The sequence below is a fragment of the Dermacentor albipictus genome, chromosome 1, assembly GCF_038994185.2.
Source record: "Dermacentor albipictus isolate Rhodes 1998 colony chromosome 1, USDA_Dalb.pri_finalv2, whole genome shotgun sequence".
Classification (NCBI taxonomy): Eukaryota; Metazoa; Arthropoda; class Arachnida; order Ixodida; family Ixodidae; genus Dermacentor; species Dermacentor albipictus.
The window spans coordinates 131835772-131862544 of NC_091821.1; the positions used below are offsets into that span (position 1 = coordinate 131835772).

Genomic DNA, 26773 nt, shown 5'->3' on the forward strand with positions numbered 1-26773 from the left:
ACTTGAATATATGTTTCAATTTCTCGTGTTATAGTAATGTCCGCCTCTTCGAATAATGTAGCGCAAGGGAAAAAATTACGCCACCTGCCACAGGTGCTTTTTAAAAATTCCGTAATACATTAAAAAATATATGCTGCCACGAAATGTCCGCATTTGTGCAGAATTGGAAGGGCGATGCGCAACTGTCGACTACGAAAAACATTGAAACGTATTTAAGTAAATAGCGGCCGATTATGTTTCAAATGAGAAAATTAGGGCTTTTACAAAAGTGAGCGTGTTAATGAAGTGCATGGGCTGCCCGCCATACCCCGTGACGAGACGGTTCAAAGCACGCCGCTATTGTGTTTTACGTAATATAGGAGTAAAGGGAAAAACAGACATCCACCCGTTCATAGCGATTGCTACAAAGGAAACCCATACGGGTTCCTCGAAAGAAAAGCTTCATAGTTGAAGAAAAATTCGTCCTGGTCCGGGACTCGAACCCGGGACCACCGCCTTTCCGGGGCAGCCGCTCTACCATCTGAGCTTTACCATCTACCTTTGTAGCAATTGCTGTGAACGGGTGGATGTCTGTTTTTCCCTTTATTCATTACTTCTCTCCACCTTGCGGGTTTCCGCAGGACTACTACGTAATATAGGAGCTATGGTGGCGGGCCTTGGTTGGATCGAAGCCCTAATTCATCACTGCAGGCGAGTGAGGACGACCTCTGTGCCTGCTCGAAGAGCGGCGATCTTGGTGTTTGTTTGCGACAGGCTAATGTATAACGGGACCGCCCTGCATCGGAGCAGCAGATGCGTAGAGCAATGTGCATGATTCCAAAAGACAATGCAACATTTAGAGAGCGCCTTGGAACGGCGCGACACCACGATAACAGTGATAATACGGCAAACGCAGAAGAGCACCACGTAAATGTCACATCCAAGATAACCCACGAACAAGACACGCGGGACGTAAACAGGACCCTCCTTTTTTTTTTCACTATTCGCTTTCATCCTGCGACACATTTAGCGTTTACGAATTTTTTAGAAAGTTTACTGGTAAACTGATATTGAATACACGTTAAAATAAAAATGTCGGAAAAAAAAACTCCTGCCGCCAGTGAGGTTTGAACTCACGACCCCTGGTTTACGAGACCAGTGCTCTACCACTGAGCTATAGCGGCGCACGTGACACTTGCTCTCCGGGCTGAAGGAAAACACGCAGGCCGGTTTTTCTTTATGATCTTTTTTCGTTCTTTCTTTTTTTTTCTTTTTTCTTGGGGGGGGGGGGGCGTACAGTACGTTCCAGGAGGGCCCCCTTCTTCCTTCTCTCTGCGTGCCCTTCTTTCTTTCGCGCTTCTTTCTGTACTGGAAAGATCGAATTCACGTTTTCTGTGTGATTTGGTCCTATGAATTCGTTTATCATGCGAAAAGAATATAAATACCGGCAGACGGAGGCCTCAGGAGGCAGCACCCCAGAATACAGCACTCATGTGCACCGCTATGCGATCTGGGACCCCACGGCTCACCACGTTTCTGCCGTTGCACTCGTTGCCGCGAAAGCAGCACCACTTGTTAGCATGAACGATTTTTTTAGATCGTTATACACATAGAATAAAGCGCAAATGCCTATTTTGCATAAAGAGTGTGATTTTATGCAGCACATTTGGTGCACTTGTTAACAGCCGCCTCACCTACAGTGATCTGCGGTTACGTACGTGGTCAGCATCCGTCGCTAGTATCAAGGAGATAACTATAGAGACCGCAACGTTAGGCAAAATGCCCATTTATGTTTTTCTTAGGTTCCTATCATGCCTAGTTTTTACATAAGCACAATCTATTGGTCTAGAAACATTTTAGTGGCACCTTTATCGTGCCTATATATGCCTATTTCGACGTTGGTGCCTATATTGGATTTTCAGGGGCTAAAAATGTATTTTCCGTGTTTTGCCCCACATAGCCTCATCTTGTTCATAACGCTATCACCTGCTGAGGAACCGGAACGAAAGGATCCGATTATTAAACAAACACTTTGCTGGTGCAAAGGCTGTTATTAACACTTTTGCAGCAGACGAGAGCATCGCCGTGAGAAGGACTCAAGCTGCTCTACGCGACGATACTCGTGAAGGTTACTTGCGTACTTGTGCACGCTCACTTCACGTTTTCAGCCGACATCATCGAGTGAGTGAGTGAATAAACTTTTATTTGGTCCAGCAAAGCGCGATGAAACGCGCACCCGGCTAATCCCACGACGGGACTGACAGGTCTAGTCTGCCGGCCCGATGGCGGGCGCGCTGGACGGCCAGGATTTGGTCCTCAAAGACGGGACTTCGCAGGAGCACGTCCCACTGTTCCTTGGTGAACTTCGGGCCCAGCGACCCGCACTCCCAGAGCATATGAGGCAACGTAGCTACCTCGCCACAGGCCACGCAAGAACAATTCGGATGAATCTCGGGATATATGCTATTAAGGGACGCCGGTTTTGGGTACGAGTTCGTTTGCAGAAGTCTTAGTGTGACCGCCTGCGGCCTGCTTAACGAGATATTTGAATACTCGGGCGCAACTGTGACCTGGAATTTGGGGCTCATTTTGGACGTTCAGGAAAGGTTCGCCACCATCCGCAATGGACCTGCTGCACAGAGTAAGTTCGAAACTTCATTCTGTCTCGGACAACAATCCCAGGCTTTCGCTATTGAAAGAACTGTGAAAGGTTCTGACCGACGAAGTACAAATTTGTGTCGCTAACTTCGGTGAACATTGAGCGTGTTCTTTTTCTGCATATACAAAGTAATATACTGAGCGAGGAAAAAAAAGGACACACAAAATGAAACCCGAAAATTTTGAGTTGGTGTTTCTTTGTCACATCTTTCACAATTTCTGCCTCGGTGTCAAGTCGCATTACATTTCACATAAACCTTGTAACCTACACTACTCGCCTCGTTCCATTTTATTGAAAAAATAAAACTAATTTCGCAAAACCAAGGTTCAGCGGGCTGTGTTTCATAGAAACTTATAATTTACCCTCAGATGCACAGTGGAAGTTCTTATTAATTGAGCCTATACGTAGGCCTTAAGGACAGTTTTTGGTACCTGCATATGTCTTGTTACGTCTCAACACAGCCGGAGGCGTTAATTAGACGTTTTGCCACAAGACAACCTCCACCCATCCATCAGCGCCTACCAAGAAGTCAACGCAGCGTTGACACCGACGGCTAACAGCTCCACAAAAGGCCACTGCCACTACCTGACGGCCTGAACTAATGATAAAAAGGGCCGGCACACATCAAGTGCTACCGAAGAAGGACGACAACCTTGGATTCGCAGTTAGACGTTTGCCACGAGGCAAGCCCGCACCCATCCATCAGCGCCTATCCAGACGTCAGCGCAGCGTGGACACCGACTGTTGACGGGTCCACAAAAGGCCACTACCCCCACCACTACCTAACAGCCTGAACTAATGATGAGGGCGGCCAACATCAAATGCTATCGAAGAACAACGGCGACCTTGAATTCGCAGGTTGCTATCCTGTCACATATTCCATACCATCGGTGGTGGGATTGCTGCTATATGGTAGGAGTGCTACTGTGGTAGGAGTGCTGCTACGGCAGGAGTGCATCGGAGGTGGGAGTGCCACTGAACGATGCGATATCATGAGCGTGGTATCGCGACCGATTCGACAATTGTGATTGGCTGCGATACAGTCCTCAGATTCCTCAGTCAACTCGCCTAGGGAAGACGACTGTATTAAAAGCCGAGACTTTTCGTGCTCAACTCGCCTATAGGGAAGACGACGGTATTAAAAGCACAGACTTCTCGGGCAGTGGGGCCGAGGGTCCTTATGCCACTCGGACGTTTAACTTGTTCCTGCATGGAGTGGGCTTCCGTAACTGAAGCCGTGTAACTAAGCCAATAAACCCTTTTTCCTTCATTCCTACAACTGGACGTATTCGTCCATGTGCTTGGTGGATTTCTCGCCCTAACGCCACCATAAGCCGCTTTAGTGCACGTTATTGCCGCCTAAAACATCATGCTTTCGTGCCTAAACAACCGGTGTCTAGTTAAGCCGAAAGGTGTTCAAATATGTCGAAGTCTAACGGCCCCGCTTTCAGAAGCGAGCGTCTGAGACGGTGGACAGACGAAATGAAGATTGACATGTGATTTGCCGCACCCTATTGAACTGAACTCGCTGATAGAACTATACGTGATATTAAGCATGTGTGTTTGTCACATTTTACCCTAAGCTTCTAGATGTCTGGCAGTGTGCACTGGGCCGGTATTTTGTAGCGATGCCTTTTCCGATTCTGTGCTTTTTCAGGCTTTTCGCGCTTGGTCAGAGGTCAGAGCGACGGTCTACCCACGTTATCAAGGGGATCAGGCGGCCGTGTGTGGTGGATGATAAGAATAGCATAGAATAAGGCATAAGGCATTGTTACAAAATAGTGGCCCTGGACGCTTCGGTTAATCGCCTTATCGCCCGTCAACGGCAAGCTGTCGCACGACGTTGACCTCGCCCTGGCTCCAGGCATCGGAGCGCAAGCTCGCAGCGGCGTGCAGATCGCCGTCTTAGCTGTCTGATAAATTTGTTTTCACTCTCCTCTTATTGCGATAGCAATCATGCAGACGCCGAGAAGCGTTTGCGTCGTCGCCGTTGTCGCGCTGTCACGGTGTCGACGCGCATGCGCTGCCCGCTTGTGCATGGATGGTTGGAAGGTCTCCAGGGGCGCGCATTGCTTTTGGCTGAAAAAGCGACGACACCAAGTGGACTCACCGTCCCGCTGCGCTCAGCGTGCTCTGCCGGAGGCGAAACACTGTTCTGGCTCTCGCTGATGGCGTGAGCGCTGCGCGCACACGTGAGCATTTATGCTGAGTAGGGGTCCTTTAACGTAAAACTATTCCAATCTTTTTATTCCAAATCGGCCATTAGCCCTCCCCGATAGGCCAGAATGGTTCGGGTCCAGCCCACATAGGCGGGCGCCACACCCACATGGGCAGAGCCCGACCCATTTTGACCTATCACGTTGAGCTAATGGCCGATTTGAAATAAAAACAGACGAATAGTTATACGTTCACGTTATGCACATACTACACCACGACGCATACACAGGTCTGAGCGGAACGGACCAGTAAGGGTAAAATAAGGTTGGTAGTATCGACGAATGATTAATGGATTAATCGATTAAAGGTATCCCGCACGATGATTATTCTTCGTCTGTGTCCAGCTTTCATTTCATCGACTTAATTGATTAGGCATGTTCGATTAATTTTTTCCTAGAGTTTGACAGGAGTGGCGCGAAAATTTTGAAATCGCACTAGAATGGCGGATCACGAGCACTGACTGTGCGGCTTTGGTAGAGCAGCTGTCGACTGTTTTTGCGAGACCCGAGTAATGCTGGACCGAGCGCTTCCCCTCTCTTCTTCCACACGTCACCAAGCCGCCCGAAGCCGCAGGCTTCGGACGGCGTGGTGAAATGTCCTCGCAATCCAAGGCATACTATAGCATCCCAGTCGTTGATCGTCGTGTTACTCCCAGTCCACTAAAGATGTGGCACAGCATTCGCGCCGGTTTAGAGCATGTATTTGACATAGCGATGGAGTGCATGTCGATTCCAGCAAATCTGTAGCTTCCGAGTGTCTATTCTCACATGCTGGTTGTGTGACCATTCAATGAAGCTGTCGGTTTCACCCAAACATCGCAGTCAATTGACTTTCCTCCGTTCTGTAGAAAAGAGCATGGGGCTTAAAATCCCAAAGCAGTCCTAAATCCTACCTACCTAAATCCTACTTACCTAAATCCTACCCACACCTTATGTAATACCCCCCAGGGGGTCTTTAAGGTGAATAAAGGGAAGCGAAGTGAAGCAGTAATTTTCTTTTCCCCTGTACATATTGCAATTTATTGCATATTTTAGTTGGACTTCACCTTTCACTTTTGCCATTCTTCTTATTTCTCGTTTAACTGTACTGTACAGGGATTCACCAGTGCCATGTATCTTGTTTAATTCTGCTCTAAGCGCCATTTTATAACATCTATTGTTTATCTTTTCAAAGGCTGCCACTGCCAACTCTATTTAGTCTGCAGCAAATTAAAGATTATTCCTTCTCAAGCTTTATACACTCGTATTTCTAACTTGGTTCTACCCCTCAAACATTAAGATAGGGTCCCACATAAGAAGGTAACTGTCTTTCAACCTTTTTAAGCTGCCCGGCATAAAATTTCGATTAATCAATTAATTGATGAAAAACCCTGTATTGAAAGAGATTAATCGATTAGAGGCTAAAATGATGAATGATAAATCGTTATTCGAATAAAAAAAATACCAATCGACCATCCCTAGAGTCAAGATAAATATAGCTAATCCTCTATTTTGGTGCTAGATGGTTTTTCTTTCGGTCTCATCTCGTGCACCATCGAGATTCGACGTTTGCAAGGCCACTGGTGGTTCTCCCCGACATGCCAGCTTTCTGAAACGCCTTCAGCACAACGCTGAACAGCTTGCTCTCGCTTTCAGTGCTGTGTCATAGGGCGAAACTGACAAATTCGTTAGGTTAGAAGCGAATTCGCAAAAAAAAGAAAAATAATAATCGCCGTACTTTTTTGTTTCTTGGTAGTTTGTTTGTTTGAAGCGAGAACGCTGAACCCTATAGCTATAATAAACAGGACGCTTCTGTTTTCTTGCTCACCTCAGTATCCGCTTTCTTAACGCGGCACATTCTATGCTAACTAGAAAAACAAAACATCAGCCATTCCACTCTGTGAAAATGGATGACCAGCGAAGCTGTTTAGCACACCACACAGAGGTGACACAGAATTTTGAACAAAGGTACGAACATATTCATTGTCCTGATGGGAGATCATCGTGACGGTGAGTATGCACACACATTCTGATATCAACTCAGTTATTAGAGAGTTTTAGAATAGGGACCCCAAACGTTTTGGGGCCCCAAAGAAATAGCGTCGAAGCCAGTGCGCATGCGCGGGACGCGAACTGCGTTTGGGTTTTGCGTTGGGAACGCTATTTCACCCATTTAGCGGGAGCACAAATAGCGGCCCCAAAAGCTTTGCGTCAGCAAACATGGCGGCACCCATCGAAGCGACGGCTCTAACCTAGCACCAAACTGGGTTCGATTGGTGGTAACGCGTGAAGTTAGCAAGCTAGGAGAAGTGACTGCGGTTATCGCTTTCTCTTAACTAGCATGTGTTATGAAGATTGATTCATTAGACGCCGCTGATTCCGAATTCGATTGTATGGCTAAAGCCTGCTAGTTCACTGTAGATATTTAAAAGCGTTGACTGTAGTATGGCTCGTAGGCCTAACACGGCTTAGCGTGGCTGGTGAAGGCACGTAAAGTTGGTGACTCAAAACTAAGCGCAACTAATTGTTTTCTGCTTACATAATAACCTCTAAATTGTAGTTAAACGCGAATAAACGAAAGTCAAACTTACTATCGTATCATAAAATGGTATATTTTATTTATTTCTAATTGCTTTGACGCCGTAGTAGCGCTGTCAGCGCAACACGATATCCGCAAACGCAAAGCCCTATTCTAAAGCTATTCACTCTTGCGTGCCCCTATGCTGACACCCGCAAAGCTCTTCGGGGCTCCAGACTATTGGGGCCCCTATTCTAAAACTCTCTATTAAATGCGTCCGTCACGTAAGACAATGAATGGCTCATACCCCCTTAAGCAATGGTTCATACCCCCCCCCTCAAACAAAAAAAAAAGAACAAAAGAAATTTAACGCCGTCTCTCCATTACGACGACAGTAGAGAAGTGAAATTCTACGCTGGAATGATGAGCGGCAATGGAGCCATCTCTGGAATAAGACGACGAACGGCACGAGCGCGTTCGACCGGTTGCGCCGAGCGGGCGCCGGCGAGCTAGTTCGCGGGTTATTCGCGGACGACAGAAAGGCCCTAGCCATACACGCTGCGCTGAAATAAAATAAAAGAAAAAAAAGAAACCTTGCCGCCAGTGAGGTTTGAACTCACGACCCCTGGTTTACGAGACCAGTGCTCTACCACTGAGCTATAGCGGCGCACGTGACACGTGCGCTCTCTGTCTGGGTTGAAAGAAAACAAGCAGACCGGTTTCTTTTTTTTTTCTCTCTCTCTCTCTCGTCTTGCTGCGTCGGAATGCTTTCCTGATTCTGCGCGCTCCTTATTAAAGACATCTTTGTCGTGAAATTAGGCAGAATACTGCGATTATGCCGCACGGTTAGACCAGAAGCAGAAACCGATAGTAAAAAAAAAATAAAAAATCTTGCGTAGACAAATACGTCTTCAGGGTATACAGTTGCTTGTGCCGACCCTTCAGAAGCACATGGTTGCGTCAACCCTGCGCGTCGTCAAGCGCGTGAAGACAACCAAGCCTTCATCAGTATTGTCGCGGGTATAAAACTATTTACACGATGTATTTACACGATGCGTGTATAAACAACGATGCGTGTATAAACTTCACCGTAACACGACCCCCAGCAGAAAAAGCGCCGTCCCGGTGCTTCAGACGGGATCGTCGGTAAGGGCATAGAAAGGCTTAAGCCGAGAGACGTGTACGACGTCTGGTTATGTGGAACCGGGTAACATGGCGGAGGCCACGGCGATTATCTCGTAAGTGACATTGGTCACTTGACGTAGAATACGGTAAGGGCCTTTGTAGCACGGAATGAGTTTCTCGGAGAACCTCATTCGGCGGCAAGGGTACCAAAGTAACACGAGAGAGCCTGGTGAAAAATGTGTGTCACGATGGCGGCGATTGTAAGCGTGACGTTGATATTCCTGCGATGCCAACAGACAAGTACGGGCACGCTGGCGCGCATGGTCAACGTGGGCGATGGCGACGCTGGCATACTTGGTCCTCGAATCCTGCATCAAGGGGAGTGAAGTGTCCAGTGGTAATACAGGGTCACGACTGAAGAGTAAGTAAAAGGGGGAATGAATACCCAGCAGTGTCGTGGCGTGATGAATAATAGCCGAACGTGACATAAGGGAAAGCTACGTGCCAGTCCACGTGGTCGGTTGAAACGTATATCGATAGCATGTCAGTAATGGTACAATTAAGTCGCTCAGTACGGCCGTTGGTCTGGGGATGATAGGAGGTAGTCAGTTTGTGCTTGTTAGAACGTGAGCGCAGGATATCGGCGATGAATTGGGAGAGGAAGGTGCGGCCGCGGTCAGTAAGGAGCTGTCGCGGGGCGCCATGTACTAAAATGATAAGCCGGAGTAGGAAATCTGCGACGTCGGTTGCGCAGCTCGTGGGAAGTGCCCGAATGATGGCATAGCGCGTCGCGTAATCAGTAGCGACAGCGACTCCAGGTAAATATTTCGTTAACAAATATCCGCCTAAGGCATCATATATTTTCCACCAACTTTTTTGTTTTGTTTTATTTTCATAAAGTTGAAGAAATGTTGGAGTTACGCTGGATTGAAGGCCCCCTAACAATGGACGACCCTGCAACAACATCCCCTGACGAACGCCATTCTTGAGCCCCATTCACTGCTTCCTCGGATCTTTTATATGGAGGTGAGAGTGACTCTTATCAAAAGTGGCTTTGGGCTCGTCGTTTTCGCTTTCGTTAAGTCGCTCGTAAAATTATCCAGTCACTCCCCAACACTAGTGGTGTTGGAGAGGAGTCACGTGCCATAATTAAACGCGAATGGCACAAAACAAAGTGTAAGGATCTGAAACTCTGCCGTGTGCATCATATGGTGCGCAAACCAGCGCTAAATGTGCGCTCTGCAGGCCCAATACCGTGCGTCTAGCGGTGTCACGCACAGTGGCGACCGCGGCAAGAAAAATGAGCATTCCAGCTAGTTTTCTCGCGTTCGCGGTTCATTCCGGCATGATAGTCTGGCGACGAGCGACCACGTAGACCGGTAATGTCTCGGGCTCTCGCAGGAGAGGAAAAACCGATACTCGATCGCTTAGCATAGCATTCTTTTTAATCTCTTTCGGAACGCTAGCCCGCGCCGGAGGGTGACAGCCGCTCGTGCATCGTGTTGACGCGAGCGTCTACGTAATTCTCATGCGACGCCGATGCTGCTGCCGCTACGGAGGGCTCCCCCCCCCCCCCTCCTAGAGAGGAGGAAAATTCTACGAACGATGGAAAGTACACGTGACGCCGCGTGTCTTGGCGTTGGTTTTGGGTGTCACGTACGGAGGCGGCGGCGAAGGATGCAGCAGGGTTGCGTCGCGCATTGGTGGGGACGATGGCGCGGGTGCTTCAATGTAGGCGGGTCGGAGACGTTCCCGGGCAATTGTGTCTGAGCGGCCGTTGACATTCACGACAAAAGTCGTCGGACGACGCTCGAGAACACAATATGGCTCGGAGTAGTGTGGCTGCAAAGGCTTCCGCACGGCACAGTTACGCACGAAAACGTGGTAGCAGAGGTGAGTGCGGGAGAAACGTATATACGGAGACCTTGCTTATTGCGAAAGTGTAGGCACGGGGCGTATCTAGGCTGAAGAAAGCTTGCAGTTGGGCAACGTAGTCGGCAGGCGATGGCATAGGTGTCTTGGTGGTGGCGATAAAGAAATCGCACGGAAGACGTAGGTGAGTGCCGTAGACTAGCTCAGCACAGGAGCAACCTAAGTCGCTCTTGAGTGCGGCTCTGATGCCAAGTAAGACAAGAGGCAAATGTAGAACCCACTTCTCGGGCGATTCATGCACCTTAAGGGAGGCCTTGAGATACCGGTGAAAACGTTCAACTAGTTCATTGGACTGCGGGTGGTAAGCAGTCGGGTGAAAACGTGTCGTTCCGAGTAGTTTGAGTAGCTCGTTGAAGAGTGCTGAGTGCTGGACCCCAATAGTCTGGGGTCCCGAAGAGCTTTGCGGGTGTTAGCGATGGGGCACGCAGGAGTGAATAGCTTTAGAATAGGGCTTTGCGTTTGCGGATAGCGTGTTGCGCTGACAGCGCCACGACGGCGTCAACGCTAAAAGAAATAATAAAATAAAATATACCATTTTATTATAAGATAGTAATATTGACTTTCATTTATTCGCGTTTTGAGTAACCAACTTTACGGGCCTTCACCGGCCAAGCTAAGCCGTGTTAGGCCTACAAGCCATACTACAGTCAACGTTTTTAAATATCTACAGTGAACTAGAAGGCTTTAGCCACACAATCGAATTCGGAATCTGCAGCGTCTAATGAATCAATCTTCATAACACACGCTAGTTGAGAGAAAGCGATAACCGCAGTCACTTCTCCTAGATTGCGAACTTCACGCGTTACCACGAATCGAACCCAGTTTAGTGCTAGGTTAGAGCCGTCGCTTCGATGGGTGCCGCCATGTTTGCTGACGCAAAGCTTTTGGGGCCGCTATTTGGACTCCCGCTAATAGCGTTGCCAACGCAAAACCCAAACGCAGATTGAGTCTCGCGCATGCGCAGTGTCGTGCGATCACGATCCGTGACTATTGTGGATGAGCAGCCGAACCATGCTATCCATGTAGACACGAAAGCTGCTGCAACAGTGGGCGCTGAGATGTCAGATATAGGTGTAGCTTCTGGCCACCGTGTATGTATAGCGGTCGATGCATGCCAGTATGTAGCAGTATAACCTTTCGAATGTGCGAGAGGGCCGACGAGATTCAGGTGTACGGTGTCGAAAGGAGCATCCAGTGGAAGAAAAGACTTGGCAAGCGGAATGGGGTGACGCTGGATCTTAGAGCGTTGACACGACAAACAGCAGCGAACTCAATCGCGAACTTGTGCGTTTAGCCGAGGCCAAACGAAACGGCTGGAAAGAAGCTTCTGTGTCGTGCCTATGCCAGGACGCGACAGGTTGTGCACGGTTTCGAATAGACGTCTGCGAAGGGATGCCGGAATGTATGGTCTAGGTGTGTCGGTAGAAGTGTCGCAGACGATGGACGTACCAGCTGGGGTCACAACGACGTCCTCCAATTTCAGGAACGTTGACGAATTCCGGAGTGTACGAAGTTCGGCGTCGTCACGATGTTGACCGGCGAGTAAATCGGCATCGATGGTGAAAGGTTCCGACGTCAACGTGGAAACGGCATTGACGCGACTCAGAACGTCGGCTGGAACGTTGTCGGTGCCCTTGATGTGGCGGAACGTTGTAAACTCGGAGATGTAGGAAAGCTGTCGACTCTCGCGGGGCGAGTAACAGGACGCCGAACGGTTCATTGCGTGCACGAGGGGCTTGTGGTCAGTCAAGACAGTAAATGCATGGCCTTCTCGACAATGGCGAAAATATCTGATAGCCAGGTAAACGGCGAGTAATTCACGGCCGAACACGCTGTAGCGGGACTGCGCAGGCTTCAGTTTCTTGGAGAAAAAGGCGAGTGGATGCCACGCATTGTCGATGGATTGCTGCAGAACGGCACCAACGGCGGTGTTTGAAGCGTCGGTCATGATGGCAGTGGGCGCGTCTGACTTTGGGTGTCTAAGCAGCGTGGCATCGGCGAGGGCAGACTTGACTCTTGTGAAAGCGTCGGTGGCCTCTTCAGTCCACTGAAGCACTTGTTTGCGTTTGTTTACCAGGAGAGCATCTAGCGGAGCCATAAGTCGTGCGCAATCGGGAATGAATCGGCGGAAGAAATTGACGAATTCGAGAAATTGGCGAAGCTTGGTGAGTGTGGTCGGTCGGGGAAGGTTTTCGATGACGCGAATCTTGGACGGCAGTGGTCGAATGCCGTTAACGTCGACGATATGAACGAGGAACTCGAGTTCGGCTTGACTGAATTCGCTCTTGGCGGCGTTAATGACAATTCCTTTACTGGCAAGGCGTGAAAACAACAACTGCGAGTGGTGAAGATGTTCTTCTGCGAAAGAGCTTGCAACGAGAAGGCCGTCGATGTATGCGAAAACGAAGGGCAAGCCGCGGGTAACGGAATCGATGAAACGCTGGAAGGATTGGCCCGCGTTCCGTAAGCCAAAAGGCATGCGGAGAAATTCAAAAGGACTGAAGGGTGTGGTGATGGCGGTCTTGCGATTGTCTTCTTCAGCGACCGGTAGTTGATAATAGGCGCGAACGAGATCGATCTCAGAAAAGATCGTCGCACCATGCAACGCTACCGTGAAGTCCTGAATGTTCGGTAGAGGGTATAGCGATCAGGAACTGCAACGTTGTTTAGTGCCTGGTAATCGCCGCATGGGCGCCAGTCTCCCGTCTTCTTAGGCAACATGTGAAGTGGTGATGACCAATTATTGGAGGAAGGGCGGATGATGCCAAGTTGCAGCATGTGTTCGAACTCCGCGCGAGCGATCTTCAGTTTCTCCGGGGTCAAACGCCGGGGTCGGAAATATACTGGTGAGCCGGAGGTGACGATGTGATGGCACACGTCATGTTGCACCGGTTGCGTCCAGTCCGGCAGGCGCGACAAAGTGGAAAACTCGCGTATACGAGCGCGGCGAAAGGTTCGTCCAACATGGCAGAAATAGGCGCGATCGACGATGTGCCTGATGATGGGACGCCGCGAACGGATAGCTGGGTGACGGAGTCGATGAGACGGCGTCGTTGGACGTCGACAAGGAGTCCGCAGTTGTGCAAGAAGTCTGCTCCAATGACTGCATGACGAACGTCTGCAACCAGGAAAATCCAGCGGAACTTCCGCTCGTCGAAGGACAAAGTTTAGCATGACGGAGTGTGACGAGAAAACTGGAACCCTGGTGCCGTTTACGGCTTGCAACAACGACACAGGTGTCGCTTTTCGGTCGGTGTAGTGGGCGGGGATAATGCTGACGTCAACTCCTGTGTCGACTAAGAACCGTTGTCCCGTAACTGTCCGTCACGTAGAAAAGGTGACTTGTTTGTTGGGCCGGACCACTCGTCGCCGTTAGAGGTCGGCCGGCCTGTTTCTCTGCTGGCCATGTGCAGGGACGCCGACAGTGACGAGCGTCGTTTCCAAAGCGGCGGTGGCAGTATCAAACGCCAGACGTTGTAGCTGATGTTTCATTGCGGGTGCCCATGCGTGTTGATTTGCTGGAACTACGGCTGCGTGGGCGACGAGATGACGTGCGCCGATGTTCCGCTCCGCAGATGATGCGTTCCAGGCACTCACACAAGGACTCGAGCGGAGATTGCGCTGCTGACGAGCAGGGAAGACTTTGCAAGGTGGTTATATTGTCACCCGGAGACGATGCCATGGCTGCGATGGTTGGGGTGGCTACTTCCATGACTCTGTTGGCCAAAACGGCAAGTCCGGTAAGGTCAATGGTAGAGGCTGCCGCCAGGAGCATCTGCACGTTAACCGGGAGTCGTTGCAAAAATTCGCGCAGCAGCGCTTCGTCGATGGATCTCGCGTTGTTTCCGAGCAGCTGCCTCATTCGGCGAAGAAGTTGACTAGGGCGTCGGTCGCCGAGTTCTTCAGTGGACAGAAGCTGCTGGATGCGAGAACGCTGTGAAGCTGCTGTGCGCTGTAGCAGGGCTGCCTTGAGATCGTCATAGGCGGCGGTAGACAATGGGGAGCTCAACAAATCTGCTACTTGGTCAATGGCGGCGGGCGAGAGCGTTGCAACGGCGTAATGAAACTTTGAGGCTTGAGAGCGGATACCAGCGACTTGAAATTGCGATTCGGCCTGAAGAAACTATGCCAAAGGATGCTGGTCCCAGCACTGTGGGAGGCGAACAGCGATGGCCGAACAGGAGGGCTCACCGTGTTCCTCGGAGGGATTCTGGCCTTGAGCTCTCGTAGCGTTGGTCTGGTCCATGGTCGTCTCTACTACATGAGCGTATGGAAGTATCACGCGTCCGGGTCACCAAACTGTGGTGACGAGCGACCACGTAGACCGGTAAAGTCTCAGGCTCTCGCAGTAGAGGAAAAACCGACACTCGATCTTAGCGTAACATTCTTTTTAATCTCTTTCGGAACGCTAGCCCGTGCCGGAGCGTGCCAGCCGCTCGTGCCTCGTGTAGGCGCGAGCGTCTACGTAATTCTCATGCGACGCCGATGCTGCTGCCGCTACAATAGCTTACATTTTCCCCTCCGTGAGACCCTTCGCATGACCAGGGTCCTAATTAAAGGGCCCCTCACCACGCCACAGAGCAAATTTTGGTTATACGATGGAAGTTGTTACGTGCCCTCTAGGGAGCGTTCTACCGCAAGAATTTTTCAAATTGATTCATTGATAGCCGAGATAGAAATATTTCAGTGCTGCGAACACATGACTTCAGGAGGCGAGCGTCGGTGCCAACAAAACGCTCGATCCACTTGCCCCACTGGCCTCCGCAAGGGAAATTCCTTCTCTGCGTTCTCCCATACCGGAGCGGGTCGACTGCGTGACGCATATACCCGCCGTGGTTGCTCAGTGGCTATGGTGTTAGGCTGCTGAGCACGAGGTCGCGGGATCGAATCCCGGCCACGGCGGCCGCATTTCGATGGGGGCGAAAACACCCGTGTACTTAGATTTAGGTGCACGTTAAAGAACCCCAGGTGGTCGAAATTTCCGGAGTCCTCCACTACGGCGTGCCTCATAATCAGAATGTGGTTTTGGCACGAAAAACCCCATAATTTAATTTTTTTAATTTGCGTGACGCATACGCTACAGGCATCGCATTTTTTTTTCCTCCATCTTTTTTTTTCTGCGCGGCGGACTTCTGCTGACGGTGTCGCGGGCAAGCTGTTGTGATTGTCTCGTTTCGCGCAGCACACGATTTTGCGAGCTGCGCACGATAAGACCTGACTAGCGGTATAAGTCAGTAATACACGAATACTGAGGCAGACACAAGCAGATCATGCAGCATGATCGTGTGCCGAAACACCGTAGAAAATGGCATACTTTCGTTATCTGCGCGCGCAACTGCACGACGGGGGAACAAGCAGACGAAACGGAAGTACATCTCTCTTGCTGCGGTGCAAAGTAAGACAAAAACATGCAGACATTCGGTTTGTGTTTTTTTTTATTTCTCTAAGCGTTAATTCGTCTATTCTAGCAACATATTATACAAATAACAGATGTTGGCTTGAATAATTTTCGAAGCCACGTGTCACCACGAGCGACGTCACAGCAGTGCGATGTACAGTCGGCATCACAATTGTGTGGAGCGCGGGAACAGCGGCCGCCGGGCTGCTCCGGAGGCAGCCAGCGACGTCTAACGGTAGCTGCTGGGCTCGAGATAAGAAGTGTCTGGGCACGCGCGGCCGACGCATCCAATCTCGGGCCCAGCCAGCCACTACCGTTAGACGTCGCTGGCTGGCTTCGGAGCGCCTCGGCGGGTGCGCCGTTCCCGCGCTCTACACAAAGGTGACGCCGACTGTACGTTTGTGCGACATTTGTGCGACATACGTCGACTCTCCAGCTGCGAGCGCGGCGCCCGCGAGGAGAAGGGCAAATGGCGTTCGGTTTGTAACTCCAGCTCTTTCCACGCCGCGTAGCGACGTAATACTTAGCAGATACGATAGTTAGCGCGCACTATATGCACGGCGCTTGTCAGCTCAAAATGGCCAGACTTGCTGAGTGGCCCTTTAGGGTGTTCTGAACTTGTACAGTTTTATTATTATTATTATTATTGTTATTATTATTATTATTATTATTATTATTATTATTATTATTATTATTATTATTATTATTATTATTATTATTATTATTACTATATAATGAGATGTTGACGCATAAATTAAGGGGCCTGTGCCGGCTACTCCTTAGCACTTGAATGGGTCTAGCCTACAACATACAGGGTTCAAGATTAGATATCAAACAACCTTGTCATACAAGCACCAGAACTTGTCAAGCAACGTTTTCGCAGTAACACTATGACGTAAAAAATACATGGTACTATCAGCGTCAAATGAAAGTTGAACAGCGGAGCGCGTGGCCCAAGCATAAGTGCAGATATAGTGCGCGCCGTCCAGTCATCACCATTGACAGGCGCGCACATCCCGTTTGGCCGCACTGCGCGATCCCCCTCTAGTGAGATAATTTCGTTTCTGTTCTGGTTCTTACACTTGAAAGGGAGAAAATGAAAAATAAGAATGAAGCTAAGATATTGCAGTTTACGACGAGTCTTGTCGCGCAGATCGCCGAAACAACAAGTCATGTCGGCGCGAACAGCGGTGCGCGTGGTGCAGTTTGCACCGTCATCGCACGGTCCAGCGCGGGCGAATCTACCGTGCGATTGGGTCCCTGTAACGAGGAGCATCACCAGAGCATCTGTGTAAGACTGCTAACAGACCCACAATCGGGGCAAGTAGAGCTAAAAGCCTCTGGAGTGATCGTATGGATGATGGGAAAGGAATGGAATCGAGCGGAAGGAAATCCTTACACCGTACCTGCCCAGCTTCTGATCGGTTTTGCCTCGATGCGTTTTGGAAGATTCGGCCTCTTCTCACAAAACGCGCACGTGAATGCAATATTGCTTATCCTGCTAGTTTCGGACATCTCGCACGCTCACTTTGGCTTCTTTTTGGTCGTGTGCCGACCGTCGTTCACCACGGCTGGCTCTAACTGCGAATAAAGTTGGCTGAATTCAGTCGTAAGCGCGTGTCTCCTTTGTCTTGCGCACGTTACTTTTCCCTGACACCCGCCGTGGTTGCTCAGTGGCTATGGTGTTAGGCTGCTGAGCACGAGGTCGCGAGATCGAATCCCGGCCACGGCGGCCGCATTTCGATGGGGGCGAAATGCGAAAACACCCGTGTACTTAGATTTAGGTGCATGTTAAAGAACCCGGCCAGGTGATCGAAATTTCTGGCCTCCTCCACTACGGCGTGCCTCATAATCAAAAAGTGATTTTGGCACGTAAAACCCCATAATTTTCTTCCTTTTCCCTGACTGTTTCGAAACTCATTCAGGAGTTAAAATATACCCTTGGCGTCGCTAGATGGTCAGTCACCGTGGCACTGTGTTCCTCCCTGTAACGCACTATGCCTTCCTTCGAAGTAAACATGTCGTCATCTTCCAACCACTATCTATTGTGAATGCGAATAAGAGGCATTGCGAGGAGGGCTATCCTTGATCGGTATAACCTTGCCTATGTGGGGGCGCAAGCAACCCATGTGTGAAACAACTCCGTGCCGAATTTGCATAGTGGATATATTACGAGTATACAAAGGGCAGACCCTTTACGCTTTTTATTTACCAAAAATTCAGCGAAAATATTGGTCACCTTTCCCGAAATACAATTTTACCGTGATATTTTTTCAGCAACCTATATCTTTCGATGTAAGCTTACCGTTGCTCTCCCTTTCTCTCTTTGAGGCCGTAATCTTTTTAAAGATCCATTTCATTATTCAGTCTTTTCGCCCTTGATCATTGGTCCGAACGAAGCCGCGCCACCCTAATCACCGGAATTGGCTCCTCGGTGATATACAAAAAAGATTACAACATGTAGTAGATTGTTACAAAATACCACTTCTGGTGACTATCTCTTGTGCGCAATAGTGCACTTTCCTTTTTCTAGCGATTACGGAAATTTATAAATATAGGGTGTCCCACCTAACGTTAGCCAAGCAGTTCAACGAAAACAAAAAATAAAACACGGTGCCAGATACGATCTTAAGACCTACAGTGTCCTCATAGGTGTGACGAACGAACACCGTTAGATTTCATAATTGTATCTTGCACCATCTATATTTTTTTTTCCGTTGAACCGCCTGGCTAACGCGTTTCAATATGAGCTGCGGTATATGTGGATTATATTGCCACGCCACTCTATCGCTGAAGTTGCTCATACCAGGTCTTACATTTTTGACAAAACTATTCCTCAGAGTTTTGAGGATGGCAGATCACAAACAAATGTCATGAAACAAAACACCGACAGCGCATGCATATTATATTAAATCTTCTCAGACTTAAATATTAAAAGTGAGAAACAGTAACAGTTCGAATGAGTAAAGGCAAGGCGCAAAATACCAGGACTGAAGAAGGACACAAACGACAGGACCGGCGCCTTTGCGGACCGGCGTCGTTTGTATCCTTCTTCAGTCCTGGACTTTTGCGCCTTGCCTTTACTTATGCAAGTATCATCCAACTAGCCCAAGCAAGAGTTTTACTTGAGTAACAGCTCGAACCTGAAAACGATGAACTTTTATTAGAACGGCTTTGCGCTACCTCCTGGATCGGCCGCAGAAAGAGGTTTGAAACATACCCCATAACGAAAAAGTGGTGGTAAGGTCGCTATGAAAAACGTTGGCTTTAATTAATAAGCTTAAATGAAATTTTCCGATCGCAGGATTCGAACAGAGGACAACTAGCATTGCAGATCTTTCTTACTTCGCTTACGTTTACTTCACTTCATACTGTCGCTACAGCTACGAGTCTTACACTTCGTGTATTATTCTAACATGTTGTTATCGTAATCATTACTTCGCCCTTACGGCGAAACTGTGATATTCTTTAAGACTTGAGGTATAGCGCAAAGAAACAACTCAAGTTATATGTAGTACCAACAACCCATCAATCTGTTCCTTCATTGAAAATTTACCTGTTCTTTCGGCACTGCGGTATTAGTAACTAGAGCGTTGTGGTCAGAATTACCAGCGGCAAAAACGTTTTAAGGAAGAAATCAGAGCGACATGAACGACGCTGGAAAAGGCCAGCATCCTTCCTGTCTGCGTGATTCTTTCCTTACTGGAAATCATGGTGCGTTGCATTGCTACCAGTGGCGTAGTCAATTATTTTTTTTTTCATAATGCTCCAAAGCAACCACCGCTGTCTCCACACGTTTCCTCTCTTGTTCAATAGTCAAAAGATTTGGGTTCCACTTTGCTGCAAACATTCTCATTTCGAAGTCGTAGTGGATAATGGCGCAAGCTTTCTCACGTGACATTCCGAGATACGTAGCAATAATTTTGGCTAATATTCCACGGTCCTCCATGACCATGTCATTGATGGCTTTCACATTTGCAGGCACAAACACAGAAAACTGACAGCCCTTCATGTCACATGGTTTCTGGCTTTCAACGTCGGAGCGGCCAGTTGTAATATTGGTAACTTTGCGTATAATGGTAGCATGTGGAAGTCCACTATGAGCCCAGACAAACAAATAATTTTATTTACAAGGTTTTGAGAAGCTTTGCCCTATAGGGCACAGCTGCGGGCCGCTCCCACGTGGGGACTGGTAGGCCGAGCCTAACCGCGGCATTGTGGGCTCTCTGGACAGCCCAAGTTTGGCGTGAAAGTTCTGAGCTCTGGATGGCAGAGCTCCATTCGTCTTCCGTGATGCGATTGGGTCCCTGTAATGAGGAGCATCGCCAGAGCATCTGTTCGAGACTGCTAACATCCCCACAGTCGAGGCAAGTAGAGCGAAAAGCCTCTGGAGTGATCGTATGGAAAAGGGCCAGGTTTGGATAGGACTTATAGTCTGAAACATGCGTAAAGTAGACGCCAGAGGTCAATCCAGTTTGCTATGAGGGGGAGGATAAGTCCTCCTAATCAGATGATAGTGCGTAGTGATTTCACTGAAAGTAGTGAGAGTGCCCCGAAACTCGAGAACCCCGGAGTCTGAGCTCGACCCTGCTCCCGCCCGGTGGGTTAGTGCGCGCGCTTGGGAGTGGGCGATGTAATTGAGATTGGGAAAGGAGTCAAGTTGGGGGCCGAGATGCGCCGGAAACCACGTGATGGTGTGCGGCGAGATAATCTTGTTCTTGAGAATCTTGTGAGCCTCCTCAGCGATGGAACCTGAGGTGAAAGCCCTGACCGCCGATGTCGAATCCGTGAAGATTTGTGATCTCCTGTTATCTAGGAGTGCTATAGCTACTGCGACGTGCTCCGCTCTGGTTTGTGTTGAGCACTTCAGGGAAGCCGCATTCACTATCTGCCCGTTGTGATCAAGGAGAGCAATGGCGAAGTTAGACGACTGTCCATATTGGGCTGCATCGACAAAACATGCCGAGTAGGGATCGTCTTTGATATGCTTGAGGAGGGCGAGGGCTCTTGCCCTGCGTCTGCCTACGTTTTGTTGAGGATGAACATTACGGGGAAACGCGGTGCGACTCATATGTTGTTCCTTTGATCTTCTGAGATTTCATATTTCCGCTCTTCCATTAGAATGGGGTTGATCCAAAGAACCGCCAGGATCTTCTTTCCAGCCGGGGTACAGCATAGACGGGCCTGTTGGGCTGACTCCTGGGCCTCGATTATCTCGTCCAGTGCACTCCTAGTTGCATAAGGAGGTCCGTGCTCGCTCGTAACATAATGCCTAGTACCTTTTTGATACTTTTTGTGATGAACGTGTTTAATCGTTTCTTCTCGGAGTTATACCAATTGTGCATGGCTGCCACATAAACTATATGACTCATGAGGAAGGCGTGGAACAACCTGAGGAGGTTGTCTTCCTGAAGGCCTCCACGCCGACTCGAGACTCTTTTCATGAGTCTGATCATGTTCTCTGTCTTGGCTGCGAGCTTGTTTAGCGTCATATTTTTAATGCCATTAGATTCGATGAACATACCGAGGACCTGAATGGTGTCTATTCTGGGGATGGTACAGCCTCTTTTAGTGTAGAGTTTGATGTTTGTTTCAGACAACGGTTTCCAGCCACGAGGTTTGGGACCTCTCCTGACTGGTCTGTAGAGGAGAAGTTCAGACTTGCTCGGGGAACATCTAAGCCCCGTATTTTCATATAGGAGGTTGTGGCCAAGTACTGCACCAGGGTGTCCAATCTTGCTCTGGTGAGGGAGTGCGCGTTACCGGTTCTGGTCACCGGGATCAGGCTGCACTCTAGGCCTGTTTATGCAATTTTATCAACAGGAGGATTTTTTTTAATCCGGTGGAAAATTGCGCGACACCGGGATTTGAACCACGGTCCTTTTGCACGCGAGGCGGATGCTCTACCTCTACGCCATCGCTGCATACTTACGTAAGTGTATTATATTCACTACTACGGGTAACCTGCTTCAATATCATAAAGACACGGTTGTGTGTGCGTCTCTCTCTCTCTTTCTCTCTGTGTCCTATACATATGCCTAGCCATATGATTAGTACAGGGTCCTGCATATTTCGCTTAACGTGTTCGAAAAAAAAAAAGAGTTTGCGCTTACTGCGGCACTATTCCTGCTGAAATTTTGCAGAAGGATCGGATTTTGGAGTCCACATCGTTCAGCGTAACACTTGCCACAGTTACTTGCCTGGCTTTTAAGAACGAAATATAAATTTTCCTTCGCTTATGGGGATGCGAGCTGCTGCTCCGACAGCGCCAGCACAAACTTGTGTCACTGCGAGCCGGCGTAGTTGGAATTGATTCACCGTGTAACTTTGCGCGAACAAATGGGGACGAAGAAAGAAACACAAGCTGTGTGCGCCCGTGATGGAATCCTGACATGTATTGCGTATGTTATTTAAGTCTGTTTCCGAAAGATACTACTAGTGTTCGCCCTTGTGTATCTTTCTTCGTGCCCGTCTGTGCAAAGTTTCACGATGAAACTTGTGTCACCACCTACCGGCAGCTACAGAAAGAAGCTGGCAAGGGAGGGGGGCCGCCTATTGATCGCTCCAGGTCCTGGAACACGCGGCAGCCCTCTCTGAAGCGTTGCTTTATGCAGTTGCCCGATTCGCTACAGTGAGTGGTGGCGCTGGCAAACACTCCCAGGGATAATTGTAGTAGATAAACACATATACCCCAGAAACAGGAGGCGTGCAAGGCCAAAGTGTGTGCGTGCGCGCGCGCGCGTTTGTGCGTGTGTGTGCGTGTGTGTGCGTGTGTGTGCGTGTGTGTGTGTGTGTGTGTGTGTGTGTGTGTGTGTGTGTGTGTCGCAACACTGGTATAGCCTTTGCAGTCATGATTTACGCAAAAGAAGTCTTTTAGAACATTGTTTACTGGTAGATATATTCAACAGAGCATTGTGAAGGCATTTTTGCTGTCTTTTCAGCTTACAATTCCGTCTCAGTCTTAGCCTGTTCTTTCTGTGCACTGTTTGCCCCTCACCCCCTTTATTTGAAAATAAAGTCTAATACAGTTATTGATGCTCTTCAAAAAAAAGCTAATTGGTCCCTGTACACATTTTATAAACATTTCAATTACCAGTTTAACTAAGATAATATTATTTTTGTTGCATTGATAATTAAGGTTTCTAAGTTTTCTGTAAGGATAAAGTTTCATTTGCTAAGGATCAGCTCTATTAAGCCATATTCATAGCAGCCATACTGAATCACATTTGTATTTATGAAATAAACTGCATTTTTCACTCCTCCCTTAAACATCTATGAGCCTTTTTGCAGTTTTTCTTGTAGCGCAAAAAGCACAAGGACATAGAAGAGAAAACAGGCACACACAGGCGCTACACACACAGTCCTTGAGCGTTTTGCGCTACAAAAAAAAACTGCAAAATGTTACACCAACAAGCCCAAACATCTACACTGATACAAGGTTGGCTGTGTAGAGACAGGAGACAGCCTGTCTTAATGCTGTTTTATCTTGCTTAAGATGCACTCTCCACACACTTGCCTCAGTTCTGCTACCATTAGTACTGCATGCAACCGATCAGAGTGCAGTTTACCTGAGGTAATTGGAGTATTTATTGGCTGTATTCGGTTGTGAAAATGGTATATGTGGTTTTTTGCGTATGGATCCATGCATTTTCATACCAGTGCAAATCACTGGCACTGGTTACGGTTCACTTTGTGCGGCCATGAATGGGACAGATGCCAAACTCCTGAGATACGACGTGTCTAATCGTCACGCTCGTCAACATAAAAAGACTTGTCCGTCGGGTGCGTGCGACGGGATTATGCACCAGTGCAAATCCTACTCTCATTTGTCCTACATTCGCCCCCTCTACGCCAGGGAGTGCTTTCTCTCTGAATTCATCTGTGTGGGCTGCCCAGTGTATTGACACGACGTGACCTACGTTCAACCCCTTTACGCCAGGCAGTGATTTTTCTCCGTATTCCTCTTACCAATGTGCTAACAAGGCCCTCTACCAGGGATAAAGAGAGAATGAGGCTGCCTGGATGGTGGAGGGTATAAGAAGGCCAGCGAGGTGCCACAGACAGATATTCTCTGTTCTTTCTTACAGGAGTACGCACGCCAAACATTTCTGTACTTTTGTCTTGGAGCGCACAGCTCACCCGTAACGATGTATTAAAGTTCTGTTATTTGTTTTTACGTAATCTCATCTTCCCTGCCGTGCCCTCTCCAATGGTCAATCTGGTTCAAGCTACAAGCAGACGCTGTTGAAGGTCGCCAAGACCCCGTCCCTGTACCAACCAGTGCCAGCCGTAACAGCACATAAGATTCACATGCAGTGGAACCTACTCATGGCCTGTGGAACAAAGGAAAGAAAATTGTACATTTGTTGCACTATTTCAGAGAGACATGCTTATTAAGTGCACTGCTGTAGCTTGCATGGATGGTATGGTATGCTAATACTGATCTACTATACTTGGGGGCAACTTTCTGTGACTATGAAGGGAAAACTACAGAGGCAAAGCTTGCAGCACAAGTGAGAGCGCTTCTGAAAATAGTCCCGCGTTTTAATCCAAGTCAAGTTAGGCTGAGGAAGAGAAAATATAAACTCCTTATTAGCAACAGTTAAATAAGGCAGAACACACCACTGAGTGTAAAAGTTCACTTATTTTGTGGCTTTTCCCTTCTTCGTCGGGGCAAACGTAAACAGTCGCACGAGCTGCGTCGATTCGGCATCTGTTCCGAGCAGGCAAAAGCACTGTCAACGTTGCCAGACTACTTGACACTGTAACACATGTGCAGCAGCCACGTGCCGGTAGCTTTCCCTTCATAGCCACAGAAAGCTGTCCGCGCAGTACAAGGGTCATTTCTGGCTATGAAAAATGAAAAGGTAGAACAATTTACGGGCATGGTGCTCGAACCTTGAAAATGGCTGAACAAAATGAGTGGACTGCAATGCATTATGAGCACGCAGTGTGGGCTTAGGCTGAACTGCTACACTGGTTTAAGCTTTATCTTGTATTCTTGAAAATAAAGGGGCATAACACATCAGTAGCGACAGATGTCATACTTTGTATGAAAACCTCCAATAATGGTTCACTGCCAACTTTGGTACACATTAAAGTTTATTGGTGCTGACGCCATTTGAGCAGCAGCTTTCCTAAGCATCTGCTATTTCTACTGCTGCTCGTGATTCTCGTGATTCCTGCTGTCATCGACGTGGCAGACCATATCTGCGTAACTCCGCACTGACGCCTGCATACGGCTTCATCCTGCGTGCTGCCTAGCAGGGTGCTACGCAGGTACTTCCAGCTGACTCTGCGACATTACCGGAGACCTACGGCGCCTGCGCTTGCTACAGGCTGGAGAGGAGGGTACCATCCCGGCACCGGTTTCACTTCTGAGCAGCAGCTGCAACTAAGAAGGACGCATTCTAAGCATCTCCTATTTCTACTGCAGGTTATTTTTTATGCTTTTCACTGCGTCCTATGCTATTGTTGTTGCGGCTACTGCTCACAAGTAGTTTTTGGTCTGTCTTCTACGATTCCCACCAACACTGACCTCGCTAAAAAATTGAGCACCTTGAATTACTGCTAAACAATAAGCTTGATTCACTTGTCGACAGTCTGGCTGCCAAGATTAGGAGGAGGTTTGGTAGTCAGGAAATCGGCAACCTTGCTTTTCTAGCTGGAAGCGTGCGTTTCATGAGCGAACAGTATGACACCTTCATAGCGACATTTATTGAACTGGTATCTACTAACAAAGCGTTAACTTCTCAGAATCAAATATTAACAAAAAGAATCGCCGACATGGAACAGTACAGCAGGATGAACAACATTGAAATTAAAGGCATTCTATCATCACAGGGAGAGGACTGCTCTGCGATTTTGAAGAAGGTTGCCGGTGGAATTGAGTGCCCAATTTCTTCGGGAGACATTGACATAGTCCATCGTGTTGCCAGCAAGACGTCAGACAAGAACGTCATTGTTTGTCTTTGTTCACGTGATAAGAAGAATGAATTTCTTCGCAAGGGTCGTAAAGCTCGTCTGCGATGCTCCCAGATAGGCTTTTCTGGTAGTACAAATAATCCCATTTACATCAATGAACAACTCACAGTCGACAACAAACGCTTATACAGCAAAGCTCTTGCACTAAAGAAAAGATAACAAATGGCAGTTTTTATGGACAGAAAACTGCCAGATTAAAGCCCGTAAATGAACCAATAGCTTCGGAATAAATTCGGAGACTTACTTTCGCGTCTTCGCGTAGGCGTAGCTTATTGCTACATCTGTTGTCCTGTGGACTGATTGCACACTCATCCCCGAATACTTTTCATCATGTCTTTGCTATCACCAGCCGAAGTCAAACCATTGCTTACATGTAATATCTATATATTCTCCATATCAATGCGAGAAGTTTGCGAAATAAACATGATACCATTGCAGCATTCACTAACTCACTTGTTCATTCCTTTTCATTTATTTGTGTTTCGGAAACATGGCTTGATAATGCGGATAGTAATTTATATGGTTTTTATCCATACCAAGCAGAATACTGCCACCGTATTTTGGATCGATATGGTGGTTCGGCTGTTTTTGTTTCACCTCATATTAAGTATAAGCGTAGGCTTGATCGTTTTCTTAACATAAATCACTGTGGATCGGTATGGATTGAAACTGACTTACACCTGAATTCTTCAAATCGTAACAGTTTTATTCTTGCTTGTGTCTACCGCTCCCCTTCTTCATATATCCCTGGTTTTTGGGTGAACTCTCCGTGGCTTTGCAAAAAGAATTTCTTGAAAATAAACAAGTACTAGTTGTCGGTGATATTAACATTAATTTACTTGACGTCGATAACCGAAGCGTAACAGCTTGTACAGACTGTTTTGGTGGTTTCAGACTGGAATCATTAATTATCTCTCTTACTGGGTGTTCTACTGATGGTACCAACGCGTTTCTTGACCATGCTCTAACCACCATCACGCCAA

The 26773-nt window shown here is 48.2% G+C and overlaps 2 non-coding genes across 2 annotated transcripts; both read right to left on the reverse strand.

Annotated features, from left to right (window-relative positions):
- Positions 1–1091: 1091 nt before the first annotated feature.
- Positions 1092–1163, reverse strand: TRNAT-CGU (transfer RNA threonine (anticodon CGU)). The gene has a single exon. It is a non-coding gene; the product is annotated as a tRNA-Thr (tRNA).
- A 6783-nt stretch (positions 1164–7946) lies between these two features.
- On the reverse strand, positions 7947–8018 carry TRNAT-CGU (transfer RNA threonine (anticodon CGU)). The gene has a single exon. It is a non-coding gene; the product is annotated as a tRNA-Thr (tRNA).
- Positions 8019–26773: the final 18755 nt, after the last annotated feature.